Here is an 18,152-nt window from a genome sequence, read left to right as displayed (position 1 = left end):
GCATAAAAATAGTAAACTATTTGGGAATATATTAATTAAATTCATATAAAACCTTGATACAGAAAACCACAGAATATTGTTGAGAAAAAAATTTTAAAGACCTATATAAATGGAGAGATATACTATGTTAATGGATTGAAAGATCTAATATTGCCAAGATGTCAGTTCTTCCAAAATTGTTTAATATATTTAACATAATCCTTATTAAATATTACAATAGTCTTTTTTATAGAAGCTGATCCTAAAATCTGCATCAAAAAGAATCTAAAATAGCCAAAATGATTTTGAAAAAGACTAAGAGTTGAAGGACTTATACTTCCTTATTACACAACTTGGTATAAAGCTACAGTAATCAAGGCAGTGTGTTACTGACATAGGGACAGACAAATAGGCAGTAAAATAGAATAGTGATTCCAGAAGTAGTTCCATACTTAGATGATCACTTGATTTTCTACAAAATCACCAAAACAGCTAAATGGGGAAAGGGAAGTCCACAAATAGCAGTGGAACAACACATTATATGTATGGAAGAAAAGGAACCTACCTGTCCTCTACCTGTACCATGTATAAAAATTAAATTCAAGATTAACCACAGGCTTAACACAAAACTATAAAGTTTCTACAGGAAAACTCAAGAGAATGTCTCTCTAATCTTAGGGGTAAGCAAATATTTCTTAGTGAAGACACATATAGCACTACCTATAAAAGAAAAAATTTGTAAAGTGGACAAAAGCAAAATTCAAAACTTTTGCTCTTCCAAAGATACTATTAAGAAAAGGCAAGCCATAGACTGAGAGAAAATATTTGTACTACAAATGTCTGGCTACAGGCTTGTACCAGATTGCATAAAGAATTGCTACAAATCAGTAATAAAAAGAAAAGCAGCCCAATTTGATCAGACACCTCATAAAAGAAAACACACAAATGGGTAGTAAGTACGTACAAGTATGCTCATTTTCATTACTTATCAAAGAATTGCAAATTAAAAGCACAATGAGGTAACACTACGCCCTCACCAGAATGGCTAAAATTAAAAGGACTGACAATATTAAGTGTTACTGAGGATGTGGAGCCACTGGAAGTCTCAGGCAGTGATAGTGGACATATAAATCATTACAATCCATCTGGAAAACTACTGGTTGGCATCTATTAAAGTTAAACTTAATATCCCCTATGACCTAGCATGTCCACCCATAGGTGTATAACCTACATAAATTAATGCTTATGCTCACCAACTGTCTTATGTAGGAGTAGTTGTAATGGTATTACTTATGATAGCCCGATATTAGAAAAAGTGCAAATGTGCATCAAAAATAGAAATGCATAAGTAAATCATAGTATAGTCATACAAAAGAATGTCATACAATAAGATATGGACCAATAATATGAACCACAGTGAACCTCAAAAAATGGATACTATATGATTCCCTTTATATGAAGTTCAAAAACTGGCAAAATTAATCCATGGTGATTGAAATCTGAACAATGGGGGCCTGCCTATATGGGGTAGGATTCACTAGAAGAGGGTAAAGGAATCTTTTGGGGGTAATGAAAGTGTTCTTTATCTTTATTGAGTGTTAGTTACACAAATGTGTTCATGATTTATACTGTTAAGATTTGTACATAAATTTTTCCTTAATTTAAAAAAGGAATATTTCAGAATGAAAGTGCTTCACTAGTGACTTAAACAAAAAACTCTAAAAAAAAAAAAACTCTAATAAATCCCAGAAACTCTTGAAAATTACTGTTAGATCTCCAAATAATACCATGACTTGTATTACCCATAATTGCCTTCGTATTACATGTATTACCCTTTTACTGATTTAAAACCAAAGACTATCATGAATTCAATGAAATTGAGGCCCGATGTTTTTGAAGTTCACTACCTTATTCTTGAATTTTCTAGAAAGGTGACTGTTAACTGATAATGAAACTCCCGGCATGCAGTGATTTTTGACATCGGAATTTCAGGGTAGAGACACTTTGTTTTGTGAGGCTACTTAGCTCCTCTGTCATTCTCAGAGCCTGGTAAACAAGTGACTCAGATATCTGAATACTAGAGATTAAAATACATCCAACACAAAAGGTCGAGTCTTGGAATAGGTAGAGCATCATGCTGCTTGGAATGTTTTTGTGATCTTCATTTTTCAGAGTGTGTTAGAGTGAGGAGGTATCAGGTTTTCATTTTGTTTTGTTCTTTGATAGGACTCTTGGCAATAATAGGCATTTATGTAACCCCAAAATATTCAGAAATGACAGTCTTTGCTTAAATGACCTTAACATATAAGGCAAGATACTTACAGACCAAAGGAGAGGAAAGTGTATGTGTTAATATGTGCTATTATAAAATCAAAACATTTCTGCCTGCATTGCCTCATCTCTTCAACTATGAAAATCCTCTCAGATCATAATAAATTAATATAGGACTGAGTTTTAAAATGGAATCATATTTAATAATGGAATCTTAGATTTTCTCTGGATTTTTAAAAGTAAATGACTTTTTCTTCCAGTTTTATTAGATATAATTGATATCCAGCACTGTATAATTTTAAGGTGTACAGCATAATGATTTGACTTACATACATCATGAAATGATTACTGAAATAAGTTTAGTAAACACCCATCATCTCATATAGATACAAAAATTAAAGAAATAAATTTTTTGTCCTTGTGATGAGAACTCGTAGGATTTACTCTCTTAACAATTTTCATATATAACTTACAGAAGTGTTAACCATATTTAACATGTTGTACATTAGATCCCTAGTACTTATTTGTCTTACAATTGGAAGTTTGTACCTTTTTATTACCTTCATCCAATTGGCTTCTAAATCCCTTTCAGAAATATATTTAGAAAAACAAGAGAATGTAGAGTTAAATGTCAAAATAAGTGAGTTTGCACTAATAACGATTATGTTTTACAAGCAAAACAAGTTTATTTTTACGAGACATACTAAAGTATGACATTGACTCCAGCAGGAATCCATTTTTTATGCTTTCAACTAACTAAAGGAATCTCTCAGTACCCTTAATTATCTTAGCCATACCACATATTTTAGCCATTTGGAGGTAGATACAGCAATGAATCTGAAACCCCTTGGTTTATGCTTTGCTCTGAATGTTTTTGACATAAGCTATTTAACTGGATCTATGTAGTTTTAACTGGCATCTATGCAGATGCCCTAGAAATTGGCAAGACTGCAATGGTTTTTCCATGTTTCTTCTTATTCCTGCTCATCCTCACATAACCACCTGTAACTATCACTTTGTAGAACCCACAGTGCTAATAAATAACTTCTTGCTATGGATCTAGCCAAGATAACAAGGTTTTTAAAAATTAAGGTATAGCTGGTTTACAATGTTGTATTAATCTCTGCTGTACAGCGAAGTGATTCAGTTATATATATATATATACATCCTTTTAAAAATATTCTTTTCCATTATGGTTTATCACAGGATATCGAATATAGTTCCCTGTGCTATACACTAGGACCTTATTGTTTATCCATGACATGTTTTTTTTTATCTCAGTTGAAACATCACATTTATAAAGACATTTGAAAATATATTCCTTCATTCCTTTAGAATGTACCAAGAATCTAAATTATGTAATATGTCACACGATCTACTGGTTATTCTACGAAATTTGAAGCAAATCAGACAAGGTCTGCCCAGAACTCATCGCTTCCCTCAGCTGCAGTAAAAATGCAAACATTTATGTTTCTTGTTAAAGAATTTGATATACATTGGGCAAACATAAGAAGTCTAATAATGCAAAGTGATAATTGGACTTGGCTTCAGAAAACCCAAGTGTAATCATTAGCTTTCTATCTTTCCATCAGTGGTGGATATGAGCCCTCACCTTCTTGCCTATAATAAGGGATTAATACCCATTCTGTCTCCTCCCCAGGATGGCTATGAGGAACAAAATGATACAATGAATGTTAGAGGTCTTTTTACATTATAGACATGATACAAATGTGAGGAATTGGTATTATTTGTTATCCTCCAGGTCTATGTTAAGTTCCATATTTTTCCAAGGTCAAGTATCAGAAAGCCATTGACTATGAAGTATTTTATTTGACAGTCACTTAAAGCCTTTGACTGAACACAGGTTTTAAAACACATTCCCGATACAACCATGAAGCTTAAAAAGCAGCCAGTTAAGAGAAGCATTTTTCTTTTGCTATGGAGAATATAGCACTAAACTTGAAATCCATTCAATAGGTTTTGAGCAAAATTAGAGACTGGATATAAATTCAAAAAGTTAGTAAAAGTACTCAAAAGAAAGAGCTAATTTTAGGACTTTCAAGAACAACAATAAAATTTATGTGTGTGCATGTATGTGATATATAGATAGATAGATAGATAGATAGATAGATAGATAGATAGATAGACAGATATGTGTATATATATGTATGTATATATATATATATATGTTTTAGAAAAATCCAGAAAAAAATTGGGATACATTGTCTCCTAAGTCAATTTTTCATTAATTTTTCTACGAAGTTCATTTTAACTAAAAAATGGGCTTAAATAGACATTAAAATTTTTTAAACACAATGTATTTCTGGATGACAAACCAATTTCTGGATTCAAAGCTTTTGTATCATCCTTAAAAATCTCATCAGCTTTACCCTATTCTTTGGTGTAACTACTTATGTACACTTTGTAAAACCATGGGAAATTGTAACCAGAAGAGATTAAAATTGAATCTAGAATTTGCTATCTTGACAAATTTTTATTTCTGATTCTTAGTAAGCAGCTGATTTTTTGTTCTTATTCTCTTCTTGAACATGATAGGTTGGCAAGATAACAAGAAGTTAATACAATTAAAAATTTTTTTAAATAGTCATTTCCATTAAAATGTGTTCATATTTTATACTATGTGAATTTTTTCCTTCTTCAACTAGTCCTTTTGTGTGACACATGAAAAAAAAATCTATATCTGAGCAAAATCTACATTTGCCAATAAGTATTACTTTATCAGCAAGGAGAAAAAAATATTGGAAATGCAAGTTATTTGGAAAGAAAGGTCAAAATGGTTATTTTATCCTAAATTGTATACAGTAAGACCCCTCTATTTTCTTCAAAATTGCTAGAAGTAGTATAAAGTGTGTTATTTCAAAATAAATTTTATTTTCTGCAGCAATAAAAATATATTTAGTTAGTACATTCTCAGCTGAGGATCTGTCACTAAAAATAATAGATACAAAAAAAAAAAAAAAACCCAAACTTCACAAACATACAGAACTGTAGCTATGAGCCAGGATAAAAAACCAAAGCTTATAGTGTTAAGAGACATAAAAGTGTTACAAACATTGATTACACAAGGGGTACTAATGTCCTGCAAAATATTTATAACACAAAAATGCAGCTATACCATTATCATAAATACAGCTATACCATATCATAAATTTTACTGAAAGTGAATATGTTACTATAATAATCATTAAACTTTTATACAGTTTGGGGGCTTTCTTAGAATTTGTAAGGGCCCATTTTTAGAAGGAATGAAGGAAGGTAATTAGATGAGCTAAATCCCTTAAGTAAGTTGTTCCAAGAAGGCTAAACTAGTGCATCTTCCCCTCCTTTCACAATGAAATTTGACGGACTGGCGCTCCCTCAAATTCTACCCTTGGCCTTATAGTGGCCTCCGAGCCTGTGGTCAGGAGCTTCCTATGTGCTTGCTGTTGATGTTGCTTCTGAGATCAAAACCTCTTCAATGCAAGAGGTTTCTCAACATATCTGTACTTCACCCTTTCTTATCTTCTGCATTTCTTTAAAACTATAGAAATTGTTTTGGCTTCACAGAAAATGCAAAAAGGAAAAAAGAAACAAATGTGCCACTAAATCACTGGATTTGACACCTTGTTGACAGCTATCAGAGTATTTCACACTATTTAGAATAGCATAAAAACAATTACAGGCATAACTCATTTATTATGCTTTACTCTATTGTGCTTCTCAGATACTGTGTTTTTTACAAATTGAAGGTTTGTGAGAATCCTGCATAAAACAAGTCTATCAGTGCCATTTTTCCAACAGTATTTGCTTATTTCATGTCTCTGTGCCACATTTTGGTAATTCTCACAATATTTCACGCTTTTTCATTATTATTATATGTATTTGTTGTAGTGATCTCTGATCAGTGATCTTTGAAGTTATTATTGTAATTGTTTTGGGGTGCCACAAACCACACCTGTACAAGAAGGTGAACTTAACTGATAAATGTTATTTGTATTCTGACCGTTCACTGACCAGCTGGCCATTCCCCTCTCTCTTTCCTTCTCCTCAGGCCTCCCTATTCCCTGAGACAGGACAATATTGAAATTAGGCCAATAATAATCCTTTAATGGCCTCCAAGTGTTCAAGTGAAAGGAAGAATTGCACATCTCTCACTTTAAATCAAAAGCTAGAAATGATTAAGTTTAATGAAGAAAGCACATCAAAAGCTGAGATAGCCTGAAAGTTAGGCCTCTTTTGCCAATTAGCCAAGTTGTGTATGCAAAGAAAAAGTTCTTGAAGAAAATGAAAAGTGCTACTCCAGTGAATACATGAATAAGAAAGCAAAATAGTCTTATTGTTGATATGGAGAAAGTTTTAGTGGTGTAGTTAGAAGATCAAAAAGGCCACAACATTCCCTTAAGTCAAAGCCTAACCCAGAGCAAGGCCCTAACTCTCTTTAATTCTATGAAGGCTGAGAGAGGTGAGGAAGCTGCAGAAGAAATTTTGAAGCTAGCAGAGGTTGGTTCATGAAATTTAAGGAAAGAAGCCATCACCATAACCTAAAAGTGCTAGGTGAAGAAGCAAGTGCTGATGTAGAACCTGCAGCAAATTATCCAGAAGCTCTAACTAAGATAATTAATGAAGGTGGCTTCACTAAGCAACAGATTTTCAATGCGAGGAAATGGCTTTCTATTGGAAAAGATACCATCTAGGACTTTCATAGATAGAGAGGAGAAGTTAATACCTGGCTTCAAAGCTTCAGAGGACAGGCTGACTCACTTGTTAGGGACTAGTGCAACTGGTGACTTAAAGTTGAAGCCAGGGCTCATTTACCATTCTGAAAATCCTAGGGCCCTTAAGAAATATGCTAAATCTACTCTACCTGTACTCTATAACTGGAACAATAAAGCCTGGATGACTGCACATCTGTTGACAACATGGCTTACTGAATATTTTATTTATTTATTTATTTTTGGCTTCATTGGGTCGTCATTGGTATGTGCAGGCTTTCTCTAGTTGCAGAGAGCAGGAGCGACTCTGTTGCGGTGCGCAGGCTTCTCATTGTGGTGGCTTCTCTTGTTGCGGAGCACGGGCTCTAGGCGTGCTGGCTTCAGTAGTTGTGCACGTGGGCTCAGTAGTTGTGGCTCGCAGGCTCTAGAGCGCAGGCTCAGTAGTTGTAGAACATGGGCTTAGTTGCTCTGGGGCATGTGGGATCTTCCCGGACCAGGGATCGATCACGTGTCCCCTGCACTGGCAGGAGTATTCTTAACCACTGCACCACCAGGGAAGTCCTACTGAATATTTTAAGCCCACTGTTGAGACCTATTGCTCAGAAAAGATTCCTTTTAAAATACTACTGCTCATTGACATTGCACACCTGGTCACCTGAAAGCTCTGATGGAGATGCACAACAAGATTCATGTTGTTTTCATGCCTTCTATCACAACATCCATTCTGCAGCCATGGATCAAGGAGTAATTTCAACTTTCAAGTCTTATTATGTAAGAAATACATTTTATAAGACTATACATGCCATAGATAGTGATACCTCTGATGGGTCTGAGCAAACCAACCTTCTGGAAACCTTCTGGAAAGGATTCACCATTTCAGATGACATTAAGAACATTTGTGATTCATGGGAAGAAGTCAAAATATCAACATAACAGGAGTTTAGTAAAAGTTGATTCTAACCCTCATGGATGACTTAGGGGCTCAAGACTTCAGTGGAGGAAGTAACTGCAAATGTGGAAATAACAGGAGAACTAGAATTAGAAGAGGAGCCTGAAAATGTGACTGGATTGCTACAATCTCATAATAAAACTTTAATTCATGAGGAATTTCTTCCTATGGATAAGCAAGAAAAAATCAAAACTGGTTTCTTGACATGAAATTTATTCATAGTAAAGACTCTGTGAAGATTGTTGAAATGACAACGAAGGATTTAGAGTATTACATAAACTTAGTTGATAAAGGAGCAGCAGAGTTCTAGAGGGTTGACTTCAATTTTGAAAGAATTCTACTGTGGGTAAAATGCTGTCAAACAGCATTGCATGTTACAGCGAAACCGTTCATGAAAGGAAGAGTCAACTGATGTAGCAAACTTCATTGTTGTCTTACCTTAAGAAATGGCCACAGCCACCCAACCTTCAGCAACCACCACCCTGATCAGTCAGCAGCCATCAACATTGAGGCAAAACCCTCCAGCAGCAAAAAGATTACAACTCACTGAAGGCTCAAATGATGGCTAGCATTTTTTAGCAATAACATATCTTTTTAATTAAGATATGTTCATTGCTTTTTTAGACACAATGCTAGTGCATACTTATTAGACTACAGTGTGGTGTAAACATAACTTTTATATGCATTAGGAAACAAAAAAACCCCATATAACTCACTTTATTGCAATGTTTGCTTTATTGTTGTGGTCTGAAACCAAACCTACAAAATCTCCAAGACATTCTTGTACTAGTTCTTTGTTATGGCCTTTCAAATAAGAAACCCCAACAAGTCCCAAGGGAATTGCTAAGACGGGCAAAAACTATCAGGCCTGAGCACATCAGGCTATCTTGTGTTTCCAAGTTGATGAAACCACTTTCTCTGCCTCTCTACCTGCAGGCATATCCCCAAGAAAAGATGCAGAGATCCAGGGGCATAATTAAGTGGTTGATTAATTAATTGAGTTTAGTGGCCTAGGAACCTATAATTCTGCTCCAACCACTTGTACGATTCAATACAAACATGTATTCAGTAAGTTATTGATTTTTAAAAGTATATTTTTGACCTCCTATGAGCAGCACGCTCAAGTGAAAGAACAACCTCCAAGAAAAATATAAACTAGTTGATGTACACACTGTCTATTGCTTTTGACCTCTTTTTTCATCTTGATGAAAAGTAAATGGGAGAGAGTAAGGAAAATTGTAAAGTTTGTCAAATTTATATTCAGGTTTCCTGACTCTCCCTTTACATATCTTTCCCCCTCCCTTAGGAGAAACTCCCTTGTCCTATTGGGTTTCTGATTCCCTCATAGTCTGGCTATAGGGCCCCCTACTAATCTTGCACTCATGGTCTTTATTCACCCTAAAGAATAAATGACACTTTGAAATATTTATAAATAACTACTGCACTGTAGCATTCAATGTGCTTAGCAATGGAAACTTAATATTCTAAATCAATTGTGGAGTACAAGAAGCAAATAGAATATAGAATCTCCCACTTCATCTGTAGGAAGATCAACCCTGCATATGTCTGTCATATGCTTAAGTCCTATATAAAAATGTTGCTATCCAGCATTCCATGAAATTTAGCTCATGGAAGGTAAATCATCACCATGCCTTTTTCAGGCCCAAATGATAGTTTTCAGGTTAAAGAACTTAAGTGATATAAAACTACATCTTTTAAAATATCACCAACACCTTAACTAATAAAATCAATGGATCATCTTTGCATACATCAATTAAGAGTCCCTGACTGAAGACTGCTGCTGTGTCTTGCCCTGGTGTCCTGCCTGCCATCTGCTGCACACAGTGGGGTGTCACTCCAGGACTTTGCTTCTGACAAATTGTGGTTCAAGATGGCAGAGTAGAAGGATGTGCGCTCACTACCTCTTTCGAGGGCACCGGAATCACAAATAACTGCCGAACAATCATCAACAGGAAGACACTGGAAATCACCAAAAAAGATACCTAACATCCAAAGACAAAGGAAAAGCTTTAGTGAGATGGTAGAAGGGGCACAATCACAATAAAATCAAATCCCATAACCACTGGGTAGGTAACTCACAAACTGGAGAACAATTATACCACAGAAGTCCACCCACTGGAGCGAAGGGCCCCACGTCAGGCTTCCCAACCTGGGGGTCCGGCAATGGGAGGAGGAATTCCCAGAGAATCAGACTTTGAAGGCTAGCTGGAGGGCACATACAAAGTAGTTTGCACATCAGGACCCAGGGGGATGGAGCAGTGATCCCTTAGGAGACTGAACCAGACCTACCTGCTAGTGTTGTGGGGTCTCCTGCAGAGGGTGGGTGGGGCGACTGTGGCTCACTGGGGAGAAAAGATACTGACAGCAGAAGTTCTGGGAAGTACTCCTTGGTGTGAGCCCTCCAAGAGACCACCATTAGCCCCACCAAAGAGCGTGTAGAATCCAGTGTTGGGTTGCCTCAGGCCAAACAATGAACATGGAGGGAACTCAGCCCCACCCATCAGCAAACAAGTGGATTAAAGTTTTACTGAGCTCTGCCCACCAGAGCAACACCCAGCTCTATCCTCCAGCAGTCCCTGCCATCTGGAAGCTTGTACAAGCCTCTTAGATAGCCTCATCCACCAGAGGGCAGACAGCAAAAGCAAGAAGAACTACAATGCTGCAACCTGTGGAACAAAAATCACATTCACAGAAAGACAGACAAAATGAAAAGGCAGAGGACTATGTACCAGATGAAGGAACAAGATAAAACCCCAGAAAATCAACTAAATAAAGTGGAGATAGGCAACCTTCCAGAAAAAGAATTCGGAATAATGATAGTGAAGATGATCCAAGACCTCAGAAAAAGAATGGAGGCAAAGATAGAGAAGATGAAAGAAATGTTTAATAAAGCACTGGAAGAATTAACAAACAAACAGAGATGAACAGTACAATAACTGAAATGAAAAATATACTAGAAGGAATCAATAACAGAATAACTGAGGCAGAAGAACGGATAAGTGACCTGGAAGACAGAATGGTGGAATTCACTGCTGTGGAACAGAATAAAGAAAAAAGAATGAAAAGAAATGAAGACAGCCTAAGAGACTTCTGGGACAACATTAAACGCACCAACATTTACATTATAGGGGTCTCAGAAGGAGAAGAGAGAGAGAAAGGACCCGAGAAAATATTTGAAGAGATTGTAGTCAAAAGCTTCCCTAACATGGGAAAGGAAATAGCCACCCAAGTCCAGAAAGTACAGAGAGTCCCAGGCAGGATAAATCCCAAGAGAAACATGCTGAGACACATAGTAATCAAACTGACAAAAATTGAAGATAAAGAAAAATTATGAAAAGCAACAAGGGAAAAATGACAAATAACATACAAGGGAACTCCCATAAGGTTAACAGCTGATTTCTCAGCAGAAACTCTACAAGCTAGAAAGGAGTGACATGACATATTTTAAGTGATGAAAAGAAAGAACCTACAACTAAGATTACTCTACCTGGCAAGGATCTCATTCAGATTCGATGGAGAAATCAAAAGCTTTACAGACAAGCAAAAGCTAAGAGAATTCAACACCACCAAACCAGCTCTACAACAAATGCTAAAGGAACTTCTCTAAGTGGGAAGCACAAAAGAAGAAAAGGACCTACAAAAACAAACCCAAAACAATTAAGAAAATGGTCATAGGAACATACATATTGATAATTACCTTAAACGTGAATGGATTAAATGCTCCAACCAAAATATACAGGCTCATTGCATGGATACAAAAACAAGACCCATCTATATGGCAGAGACCCACTTTAGACCTAGGGACACCTACAGACTGAAAGTGATGGGATGGATAAAGTTATTCCATACAAATGGAAATCAAAATAAAGCTGGAGTAGCAATACTCATATCAGATAAATTAGACTTTAAAAATAAAGAATGTAACAAGAGACAAGGAAGGACACTACATAATGATCAAGGGATCAATCCAAAAAGAAGATATAACAATTATAAATATATATGCACCCAACATAGGAGAACCTCAATACGTAAGGCAAATGCTAACAGCTATAAAAGAGGAAATTGGGGCTTTCCTGGTGGCACAGTGGTTGACAGTCCGCCTGCCGATGCAGGTGACACGGGTTCATGCCCTGGTCCGGGAAGATCCCACGTGCTGTGGAGTGCCTGGGCCCATGAGCCATGGCTGCTGAGCCTGAGCCTCCAGAGCCTGTGCTCCGCAATGGGAGAAGCCACAACAGCGAGAGGCCCACGTACGCAAAAAAAAAAAAAAAAAAAAAAAAAGAGGAAATTGACAGTAACACAATAATAGTGGGAGACTTTAACACCTCACTTATACCAATGGACAGATCATCCAGACAGAAAATTAATAAGGAAACAAACTTTAAATGACACAATAGACCAGATAGATTTAATTGGTATTTATAGGACATTCCATCTGAAAACAGCAGATTACACTTTCTTCTCAAGTGCACATGGAACATTCTCCAGGATAGATCACATCTTGGGTCACAAATCAAGCCTCAGTAAATTTAATAAAATTGAAACCATATGAAACATCTTTTCTGACCACAACGCTATGAGATTAGAAATCAATTACAGGGAATAAAACAAAAAACACAAACACATGGTTGCTAAACAATACATTACTGAATAACCAAGAGATCACTGAAGAAATCAAAGAGGAAATCAAAAAATACCTAGAGATAAATGAAAATGAAAACAAGACAACCAAAACCTATCAGATGTATCAAAAACAATTCTAAGAGGGAAGTTTATAGCAATTCAATCTCACCTCAAGAAACAAAAAAAAATCTCAAACAATCTAACCTTACACCTAAAGGAACTAGAGAAAGAACAAGAAACAAAACCCAAAGTTAGTAGAAGGGAAGAAATCATAAAGATCAGAGCAGAAATAAATGAAATAGATACAAAGAAAACAATAGCAAAGATCAATAAAACTGAAATCTGGTTCTTTGAGAAGGTAAACAAAATTGATAAACTTTTAGCCAGACTCATCAAGAAAAAGAGGAGGGCTTCCCTGGTGGTGCAGTGGTTGAGAGGTCCGCCTGCCGATGCAGGGGACATGGGTTCGTGCCCTGGTCCGGGAAGATCCCACATGCCGCGGAGTGGCTGGGCCTGTGAGTCATGGCCGCTGAGCCTGCGCGTCCGGAGCCTGTGCTCCGTGCAACGGGAGAGGCCACAACAGTGAGAGGCCCGTGTACCACAAAAAAAAAAAAAAAAAAAAAAGAGGAGGAGGACTCAAATCAATAAAATTAGAAATGAAAACAGAGAAGTTACAACTGACACCACAGAAATACACAGCCTCATAAGAGACTACTACAAGCAGCTCTATGACAATAAAATGGACAACCCGGAAGAAATGGAAGAAATGGACAAATTCTTAGAAAGGTATAACCTTCCAAGACTGAACCAGGAAGAAATAGAAAATATGAACAGACCAATCACAAGTAATGAAATTGAAACCATGATTAAAAATCTTCCAACAAACAAAAGTCCAGGACCAGATGGCTTCACAGGTGAATTCTATCAAATATTTAGAAGAGCTAACACCCATCCTTCTCAAACTCTTCCAAAAAATTTTAGAGGAAGGAACACTCCTAAACTCATTCTACAAGACCACCATCACCCTGACACCAAAACTAGACAAAAGTACTACAGAAAAAGAAAATTACAGACCAATATCACTGATGAATGTAGATGCAAAAGTCCTCAACAAATACTAGCAAACAGAATCCAACAACACAGTAAAAGGATCATACACCATGATCAAGTGGGAGTTATCCCAGGGATGCAAGGATTCTTCAGCATACACAAATTAATCAATGTAATACACCATATTAACAAATTGAAGAATAAAAACCATATGACAATCTCAATAGACGCAGAAAAAACTTTTGACAGTATTCAACACCCATTTATGATAAAAACTCTCCAGAAACTGGGCATAGAGGGAACCTACCTCAACATAATAAAGGCCATATACAACAAACCCATAGCAAACAGCATTCTCAATGGTGAAAAACTGAAAGCATTTCCTCTAGATCAGGAACAAGACAAGTATGTCCCTTCTCACCACTATTATTCAACATAGTTTTGGAAGTCCTAGCCACAGCAATCAGAGAAGAAAAAGAAATAAAAGGAATCCAAATCAGAAAAGAAGTAAAACTGTCACTCTTTGCAGATGACATGATACTATGCATACAGAAATCTAAAGATGGGCTTCCCTGGTGGCGCAGTGGTTGAGAGTCCGCCTGCCAATGCAGGGGACGCGGGTTCGTGCCCCGGTCCGGGAAGATCCCACATGCCGCGGAGCGGCCTGGCGCATGAGCCATGGCCACTGAGCCTGTGCATCTGGAGCCTGTGCTCCGCAACAGGAGAGGCCACAACAGTGAGAGGCCCGCATACCGCAAAAAATAAATAAATAAATAAATCTAAAGATGCCACCAGAAAACTACTAGAGCTAATCAATGAATTTGGTAAAGTTGCAGGAAACAAAATTAATACACAGAAATCTCTTGCATTCCTATAAACTAACAACAGAAGATCGGAATTAAGGAAATAATCCCATTCACCATTGCAACAAAAAGAATAAAATACCTAGGAATAAACCTACCTAAGGAGGTAAAACCTTGTACTCAGAAAACTATAAGACACAGATGAAAGAAATCAAAGATGACACAAACAGATGGAGAGATATACCATGTTCTTAGATTGGAAGAATCAATATTGTGAAAACAACTATACTACCCAAAGCAATCTACAGATTCAGTGCAATCCCTATCAAATTACCAAAGGCATTTTTTACAGAACTAGAACAAAAAACTCTTAAAATATGTATGGAAACTAAAAAGACCTCAAATAGCCAAAGCAATCTTGAGAAAAAAAAAAAAAAAACGGAGCTGTAGGAAGCAGACTCCCTGACTTCAGACTATTCTACAAAGTTACAGTAACCTAGACAATATGGTACTGGCACAAAAACAGAAATATAGAGCAATGGAACAGGATAGAGAGCCCAGAGATAAACCCATGCACCTATGATCAATTAATCTATGACAAAGGAGGCAAGGATATACAATGGAGAAAAGACAGTCTCTTCAATAACTGGTGCTGGGAAAAGTGAACAGCTACATGTAAAAGAATGAAATTAGAACACTCCCTAACACCATACACAAAAATAAACTCAAAATGGATGCGAGACCTAAATGTAAGACTGGACACTATAAAACTCTTAGAGGAAAACATAGGAAGAACACTCTTTGCCATAAATCACAGCAAGATCTTTTTTGATCCACCTCCTAGAGTAATGGAAATAAAAACAAAAATAAACAAATGGGACCTAATGAAACTTAAAAGCTTTTGCACAGCAAAGGAAACTATAAACAAGACGAAAAGACAACCCTCAGAATGGGAGAAAATATTTGCAACCGAATCAATGGACAAAGGATTAATGTCTAAAATACATAAACAATTCATATAGCTCAATATTAAAAAAACAAACAACCCAATCCAAAAATGGGCAGAAGACCTAAACAGACATTTCTCCAAAGAAGACATACAGATGGCCATGAGACATATGAAAAGCTGCTCAACGTCACTAATTATTAGAGAAATCCAAATCAAAACTCCAGTGAGGTATCACCTCACACTGGTTAGAATGGGCATCATCAGAAAATGTACAAACAACAATTGCTGGAGAGGGTGTGGAGAAAAGGGAACCCTCTTGCACTGTTTGTAATGTCAGTTGATACAGCCACTATGGAGAACAGTATAGAGATTCCTTAAGAAACTAAAAATAGAATTGCCATATAACGCAGCAATCCCATTACTGGGCATATACCCAGAGAAAACTATAATTCAAAAAGATACATGAACCCCAATGTTCACTGCAGCACTATTTACAATAGCCAGGTCATGGAAGCAACCTATATGCCCATAGACAGATGAATGGATAAAGAAGATATGGTACATGTATACAATGGAATATTACTCAGCCATAAAATGGAATGAAATTGGGTCATTTATAGAGACGTGGATGGACCTAGAGACTGTCATACAGAGTGAAGTAAGTCAGAAAGAGAAAAACAAATATCATATATTAACGCATATATGTGGAATCTAGAAAAATGGTTTAGATGAACTGGTTTGCAAGGCAGAAATAGAGACACAGATGTAGAGAACAAACATATGGATGCCAAGGGGGAAAGCGTGGGGTGGGGTGGGGGGGATGAAATGGGAGATTGGGATTGACATGTATACACTAATATGTATAAAATAGATGACTAATAAGAACCTGCTCTATAAAAAAATTAATTAATTAAATTTTTAAAAAAAGGAATCCCCAGTATCACATTTCCCATGAAGTCTATGAGTACTCTTATTTCTACTTTAATAATAGTAATATCGTCTATATTTTAGCAAGTTATTATTCTTTCACTTTATTCTCAACATGTTAAAATCAAATTCATAATAGTCTTTAAATCAAGCCCTCATCCAGATCATCTTATTTCTATTAGTGGCCCCAAAGTCTCCTTTTCATTCGGTTTGAAGCACAAGCCTCACCCTTAACTTACCCCAAGCCATCTCCCACACTGCCAACAAATTAGTGTTTCAAAAGTAGAATTCCTCTTATGTCAATTCCATATAGAATAAAGAGGGGAAAAGCCAATGCCTCTCCATTACATGTAAATTAAGTAGTAATCCTTTTCCTTGTGTTTTAATGCCATCCAAGATATGCATTAGACTTCATAAATACCTCTAATTTGCACAGCTCTGTGTTTTAGCTAGTATTATGAATTATGATTCTTATTAGCTAACATTTAATGACTATTGACTATATATTAGGCACTGTCCTTAGGCTTCACATAAATTACCTTAGATAACTCAGGATAACCCTATTAGGTAGATACTATTATATCCTTATTCTTAAAACAAGTCAACCGAAATCACCGAGTTGGGTAACAGAGGAGAATTCATTTCGGCAGTCTGTGATGTGTCTGAAGTAACAGAGACAGCCCGTTGAACAGCAGTGATTCAGCTGTGTGTCTTGTGACTCCAAGGCTAATGACATGATAATTTCTGCCCCCCCCATCTGTCCCTTAAGCCAAGTATAAATATTAATTCCAAATGGAATGGATGTTATTCTCTTGGGGAATGGTGAGGTTTACTGGGAGAGGTCACAGAAATTCTTTCCCTTGTCATGACATAGTGAAACATTCCTATTTGTAGCTACTTTGCCTACTTCTTTGGTGACTGTATCTAGATTTTTCTGAGCAATTCTCATTTCAAACTTTCTGTCCCTTCTAATCAGAGGCATAGTTTAGCGTAAATGCACTAGAAAACATCATCAATAAAAACTTTAAAGCCACATGTTGACATAAAGTTGTAAAGATCGTGATGAAAAGCTGCTAGAGGAAGCAAAGGAAACTGAAGTTCTCAGACAGGTTTGCCTTGTAATATGGGCTCTGCTCCAAAGTAAAGGCCACTCCCTTTTGTCCCCTGATCTCAACCATATATTCTAAGTTGTGGTCTTATGCAAGGCCAGTGTACCCCATGAAGGTATACAACCAACAGATTAGGAGAAAATAGAGCCCAAAGCATTCTTTCAAATGTCCGGGCAGTTGAAGTGAATGGGGCAAGTGAAGTATCCTACCTCCTTTTTCTTTGTGAGCACATCTCCTTGAATGCAAAGAACCAGTGTTTGATAAACCTTATCATAATAAAGCTTTGTCCAGAGCAGCCACCTTTATTTCAGGAAACGAAAATCTAATTATGATGTTAAACCCAAACAAAAATGGAATTCTTTAAACTTTGTGCTCAATTAATCTACATTTGATAAGATCAAATAATAAAAAAACATTGACATTTCAATTTTCTCTGAGAATACATTAAAATAAAATTTATGCACACAGAATGTAAGAATGTTGAAGATATTCCTCATTACTTGCTGTAGGAGATTCAGTAAAACTTGGTTAATAAGTAAAAAGATGTTTCAAAATGCTCATACACTTTTAAATTTAAAAAGCCATCCAATCATGAATTCTTGATTACTGAAGGTCTGCTGATGTATTTGGCATGGAAAAATGAAGCAGAAAAATCCATGAGTTGGATTGTTAATTAAATGCCAAATAACACACCGAGATGACTATTTTATGGTGACTTTAGAAAATTCCAAAGAGCAAAGGTTTGTTGTCTCTTTATAA

General features: G+C 36.4%; 1 protein-coding gene across 6 annotated transcripts in view; it reads left to right on the top strand.

The window, feature by feature from the left end:
* The window catches only part of PDE1A (phosphodiesterase 1A), a 349,210-nt gene that overhangs the window by 292,754 nt on the left and 38,304 nt on the right, over window positions 1–18,152 (top strand). The window lies entirely within an intron of this gene.

Source organism: Kogia breviceps, chromosome 2 (genome assembly GCF_026419965.1).
Source record: "Kogia breviceps isolate mKogBre1 chromosome 2, mKogBre1 haplotype 1, whole genome shotgun sequence".
Taxonomy (NCBI): domain Eukaryota; kingdom Metazoa; phylum Chordata; class Mammalia; order Artiodactyla; family Physeteridae; genus Kogia; species Kogia breviceps.
Note: the sequence above shows the minus strand (reverse complement) of the source record. Positions and strands in the feature narration are given on the sequence as shown.